Consider the following 6,905-nt stretch of genomic DNA (forward strand, 5'->3'; position numbering starts at 1 on the left):
CAACTGGTGAGTGGTGGAGCCAAAATTCAAAACAGGACAGGGGGCTTCTGAGTTTGTGCACTTAACTACAACACTCCTCTGGCCAGTGGCATCACTAAGGTTGGTGTCACCCAGTGCGGTAACTCATGGTGTCACCCCCACCATCACCTGGGGTGAGCAAGAGCAGCTGGTGAACTCCCCCTCTCCCCCTAGTAAGCGGAGCACCCAACCCCACCCCACCACTGTGCAGAGCCCAGCGCCAGGCTGCACGGCCTTCCCTCCCAGCCTCGTCCCCCACAGTTCCCGGTAGCCCCTCCCCTCTCCCGTTGGCCAAGGCAAAGATCCTTCCCTCTTCCACCCAATGATAGGCTCTGCAGCGGCTGCCCACATCTAGGCTGGTGGGTGACGGAGGTGGGGAAGCCAGAGGGAGGGTGTTGATGAGTTACCACACTGGGTGACTAGTGAGGCCACTGCCTTGGTGGCTCCTCCCCCAGCAGCACCAGCCCACCCACTACCATGGACCCCAGGGTGATTTTGGTGTCTGCCCCTTTGACAGTGTCAGGGGATATAGTCCGCACCCCCCCACAGACAGGCCCGCCCATCTCCCTAGTGAGGCCACTGCCTCTGGCTACTATGCTCAGGCTTTGTGGAGTGTGAAGATCCAAAATGACCTTTCAGTTATTCCAAAAACACAGGCTGTTCCTTCTGCCAGCAGTTATGTGTGCATTCTCCCACACACAACACTCTTTCCCTTTGTCTAAGGAATTCCTACTTACCCTTGACTTAGCTTTGACATCACTATTTATAGTAAGCCTTTCTGGACAAATTCATAAGATGAAATTTATGAGATGAGTGTCCCCCCATCATAGCACTTAGTAAACTTGTGAGGTCAGGAACTGTATGTATCACCACTGTATCCCCACCACTTGGCAGAATGCTTTGCACATCCCATTCCACCCCACTGTCATCAAGTCAATTCTGATTTGTAGTGAACCTATAGGACGGAGCAGAAGTGCCCCACTGGGTTTCCAAGGAGCTATTAGTGGATTGGAAACCCTGGTGGCATAATGGTTAAGAGGTACAGCTGCTAATCAAAAGGTCAGCAGTTGGAATCCACCAGGCACTCCTTGGAAACGGTATGGGGCAGTTCTACTCTGTCCTATAGGGTCATTATGAGTCAGAATTGACTCGACAGACTCAAGGGCAATGGGTTTGGCTAGTGGATTAGAACTGCCAACCTTTTCGTAAACCACCAATGCACCACTAGGGCTTCGCAGATTCTAGAAAAAATAAGGAGCTCCTGGTTATAACTTTGCACTTTGTAATTCAGTATAACTTTGCTGAATGAATAAATAAGTCAGCAGTAAATAAATGTTTATGAATTTTTAACAATAAAATTTTATTGTCCCCCTGTCCTCAAAGCTTACAGGGATGTGAGATCTCACAGATGGAGAAAGAGAATAATAGGAAATATGTTAACTTTTTGAAAGTCTGGCTTTGACTTTAGGAAAACAAGACATTTAAGTAGGAAGGAGATGCCTTCCAAACACCTCATAGTCCAGCACACCAAGATAATCAATCTTACCTTTTCCAATTCTTACACCAAGAAGGTTAAAAAGGAAGTATTAAACCCTTAACTGAAAAACTGAGGCCTTTGAAGGTGTGCCTGACTAGTCTCTTTTCTTTGCCATCTAGACCATTGAGAGAAAACAGACTGAGAATTGTGGTAAGCAGAATTCTAAGAATGACCTGAAATGGCCTTTACCCTTGCATAATCCTCTCCCCATTTGAGTGTGGATAATAAAAAAAATAGAAAAAAAAAATTTTTTTTAATTTGAGTATGGATAAAAAAAATATGATGAGATAGCACTCTTGTGATTATGCTATTTTACGTGGAACAAAGGAGATTATACATTTTGGCTTAATCTAATCACAGGATCCCTTTTAAAACAGAGTTATCTCTGACTGGTAGCAGACAGAAAAGTCATAAGGATTCTAAGTCTGAGAAGGACTAGATTCAGTGTTGCTGGTTGGAAGCTAGAGAAGGCCATATAAGAAGGAATTGCAGGTAGTCTCTACAAGAGAGTGACTCTCAGCTGACAGCCAGCAAAACAGAGACATCAGGCCTACAACCCCAAGGAACTGAATTCTGCCAACAACTTGAGTGAGCTTGGAATCGAATCTTCCCCAGAGTCTGCAGAAAAGGGCCCAGCCCAGCTGACACTTTGATTTTGGCCTTGTGAGTCCTGAAGCAGAGAACCTGGTCAGACCCACCCAGACTTGTCACCTACAGAACTGCATTGTGGGCTAAAAGAATTGTCTATATGAACTTATTCTGATGAGAGTTAATGTAAAGCAGATGAGAACTTTAAGGGGCAGAGAGTCGAAATTAATGGTGATAAAACAAAATGGGTAGATAGTAGAATGGTGACACAATATGAAGTAGGTAGCCTTGAACCTTATTGAACTGTTTATGTAAAAATTGTGAATGGACCTATGTTTGGTTGTGTATACTGCCATCCAAAATAAATAAAATAGTGAAGAAAAAAAAAAAAAAAGAACTGGGGGCCAATAAGGAGGTGTTCTTTTTAAGCTGCTAAATTCGTGGTAATTTTTACGAATGATAGAATACTGATACAAGACTCAAACTTTAAGTTCTTATGGGGAAGACCTTCAACAAGATGGATTGACACAGTGGCTGCGATAATGGGCTCAAGCACAGCAAAGATTTTGAGGATGGCGCAGGATCGGGCAGTGTTTCGTTCTGTAGTGCATAGGGTCACTATGAGTCAGAACTGACCCTACAGCACTTAACAAAGTCAGTCAGTTACCTATTGAACTTAATATGTTGTTATTGCTAGGTGCTGTCCAGTCAGTTCTGGCTCATAGCGACTTTATGAACAACAGAATGAAGCACTGCCTGGACCTGAACCATCTTCACAATCATTGCTATGCTTGAGCCCATCTTTGCAGCCGCTATGTCAATTCATCTCAGTGAGGGTTTTTCTCTTTTTTGCTGATGCAATATTTCACCAAGCATGATGTCCTTCTCCAGGAACTGGTCCCTTCTGACAACATGTCCAAAGTATGTGAGACCAAGTCTCGTCATCCTTGCTTCTAATGAGCATTCTGGTTGTACTTCTTCCAAGACAGATTGGTCCGTTCTTCTGGCAGTCCATGGTATATTCAATATTCTTTGCCAACACCAGAGTTCAGAGGCATCAATTCTTCTTCAGTCTTTCTTATCAATCGTCCAGCTTTCGTATGCATATCAGGTGATTGAAAACACCATGAGTTGGGTCAGGTGCACTTTAGTCTTCAAAGTGATGTCTTTGTTTTTTACCATTTTAAAGGGTTCTTTTGCAGCAGATTTGATTGACTCAATATAAAATTGTGTAGAAGAGAACCCTTTCTTCGCCCATATCTTCTCTAAAGAGGGGAGAGAGAAAGGGCATGTACAGAATTTTAGGTGATTCTAATAAAATCAGAAAAATGACTACGACATTTTGCCCCAAGGCAGGATGTCTGTTTGGTGCTCTGCCACTATCTGGCAGCACTGTTCAAATTTCTCACACTCAAATCTATTCTTTCATTTCCTTTTGCCTTCTGAGTAGCACCAGAGGCATTTGATCCCTCACCCTACACTTGCAGGGCCCCTGCAATTAATCAGAAGATACCACTGATAGATTCTCGAGCATGTGGAGACAGACATTTCAGCACCTGACAGCTAACCTTATTTGGGTCAGCTTGTCTTTAACGCCTAGTGCCTTTTAATTAAGAGATTACCCAAAGTCTGCGCTGTTCGTGTGATCTTAATAATAGATTTTTCACTGAAATTACAGTGGAAGCTTACAACCCAGCACTTGCTTATGCCATTATAAACCTATATTCCATCAACAGTGTTTATCTGTCTCCAAAATAGGACTAAAATGATGACTCAAATCTGTTTACAGCAGAGGTGACAACTGGCATCAAAGATAGATATATATACATATATATACACACACACACATATATTTTAAAGATATGTTTCAAATGATGCTAATGCGAATTATTTAATTAACTCCAAAATCCTCCTTCAAGTACCCACCATGTGACCAGCATGGAGCTAGTGTTCTATAAGCTGTGTCCACCACCACTGCCAGTTGCTGACAATTTCAACTCACGACAACCAGAGTAGAACTGTGCTGCAATAGGGTTTTCAATGACTGATATTTTGGAAGTAGATTACCAGGCTTTTCTTCCAAGATGTCTCTGAATGGAGTTGAACCCCCAACCTTCCAGTTAGCAGTCGAGCATGTTAACTTTGTACTACCCAGGGACTCTATAAGCTGCAAAAGCCATAGTTACAGTGCAGAAGGATACTCTATTACTACTGCCTAAGCCCTGGTGACACAGCGATTAAACATTTGGCTGTTAACCAAAAGGTCAGCAGTTCGAATCCACCAGCTGCTTCTTGGACACTCTATGGGGCAGTTCTACTCTGTCCTACAGTGTCACTATGAATTGAAATCAACCCGATGGCAACGGGTTTGGTTTGATTTTTGGAAGCAAAAGCCCTGGTAGCACAATGATTAAGTGCTAGGCTGCTAACAGTAAGGTAGTTGGCTGGAACTCCCAGCGGCTCTGTAGGAGAAAGACCTAGCAATCTGCTTCTATAAAGATAAAGATTACAGCCAAGAAAATCCTATCGGACAGTTCTGCTCCATCACATGGGATTGCTATGAGTCAGAATCGACTGGATGACACCCAACAACAAGTCAAGTTGTTGCTCTCTACAACTTCATCACTTATCTGTCCTCCTTGATTCAGTTTTACAATGATTCCTCCCTCTCTCCCTTCCTACCAGGGACCAGATATTTAGCTAAGATGCTAGGGATAGTGGCATTAACTAGACAGTTGTCTCTGCTTACAGTTTACCCAGCCATCTCCCTGTCCTCAGATATCCTAATTTCTCTCAGAGTTTCCTCATCTGCATAAAAAGGAAGTTGGGAAAGTTATCTGGTCCTGAACCTGGCCCTAAGGAGGTTCTCAAAAAAAAAGTTAGTTCCCTTTACCTCTTCTCCTTCTTACCAAGAGACGTGCAAGAAGGGAGTATGCTTAGAGTCCAACTCCAACTGAATCATTTGGTACTTAAAATTATTCTTAATAAAAGGGAAATTAGACACAGGAAAAAGAACTCTTTTTTTTTATAGAAATGTGGCTTTTAAGTTATTTAATAATGATATTTAGGTTCAATGAAACTATAATGATTAAAGGGTCAATACCTCCATCAGTCCAGAAGACATTGTGATTTTTCTAGTGGGTCAGTAAAAGATCCTTTCTCTACCAAACTATTTTCCCTCCAGGGATTCTACCCCACCTAAGACAGTCTGCCTTCTCTAGCTGGCTCTACTGCCTGCTGAATATTGCCTACAAAAACCAAAATGCTGCTGTTGAGTCAATTCTGACTCAAAGCAACCCTATAGGACAGAGTAGAATTACCCCAAGGGGTTTCCAAGGCTGTGTGTAAATCTGTACAGAAGCAGACTGCCACATCTTTCTCCACAGAGCAGGCTGATTGGTGAGAACCGAGGAGCTTTTGGGTGGCAGCCGAACATTTAACCACTGTGCCACCACGTCTCCTCATTGCCAACAGAGACAACAAATTACACATTAATGAAGCCCAGTCTTGTGCGCCACAGTTTGGCTAGAAAGGCTTTCGATATGAGAAATTGCTCTACAACTATGCTGACGGGTACAGTGGATCATAACAAGGCTCTAAAACTGTGAATGTTCAGCAGTTCCCAATGGTGACATTCTGTTATAACAAGGAAACAAGAGCTCATTTTATGTGCAGTCAGGTTCAGAATTTAGGGGAGAAACAGGGATTTTTTTCTACCTCTAGTATCTCATTTAAAACATTCAGATGTGACATAATTGCATTTAAATGAAGAGACTGGAATGAAGAGTGAAATGAATTCACTCAGCTTATTGGACTCTGGTGGCAATGAAGCCAAGCACTTGCCCCCAGGGGGCCAGGAGGTTCAAACAGTGGCTAATTCTCTTTCATCATCAACACCCCTAACTCTGCTTTGCCATGTCAAAAATGGACGCTGTAAATTCCCAAAAGATTTTAAGGAAGCAGTGTAGACAGGGTCTTTTCAACACTCCAGGGGAAAGTGTATCTTTATATTTTCTTAATGTTGGATCAGTAGCATCACGTTCATATTCAAGGGACTGCCAGACCGTAAAAAATAAACTTGAGAAACTTATATTAAGTGAATAATGTTGAAGTTAATGTTCAAAGGCAGCATGTCTCTTAACAAAGGAAACTTGGACACATAAGACCCTCACATTTGTGAGTGCTTTAGATCCTGATTTCCTCTTAGGTCACAGGTCTCTCTTCCCTTGCCAACCTCATACATAATGCAATGGCATCCGCTTTTGGTGAAAGCTTGATTGATTCCCTCTCTTTCAAAAGCAATCACGAGAATGAAGCAATTAAACTTAATAACACACAGTAGAAAGAAAACAGCTCTGTTTGTGTTTCAGTTCTACCTCGGGAAGATCATGTGGCTTTTGCATAATTTTAAAGCATTTTATGACAATGGTTATATGGGTTTTTTTTTTCCGCCATACTCGTAATTGAATCAACCTGTCCAAACAGTTCACAATTTATGAAGTTAAAGTGTTCTTAAGTAATTGAATAGGAGGTTTCATAGTAGGACATTAAAGTGCATTTCAAGTGGATAAGGACAGCATTGTAGACATAACTTATGACGTGGCCTCAACTTACAAAGGGGTGAATATCAATGACCTAACGTCCTATTTCTTCCTAGATCATATGGAGCAACAAATTATTGTCATTCATTTTCATCAGCAAAGATTAATAAACTAGTGACAAGTTCCTTTAAATTTTTAACTAACTTCCTCCTTTAGATTTC

The sequence above is a fragment of the Elephas maximus genome, chromosome 4, assembly GCF_024166365.1.
Source record: "Elephas maximus indicus isolate mEleMax1 chromosome 4, mEleMax1 primary haplotype, whole genome shotgun sequence".
NCBI classification, from domain to species: Eukaryota; Metazoa; Chordata; class Mammalia; order Proboscidea; family Elephantidae; genus Elephas; species Elephas maximus.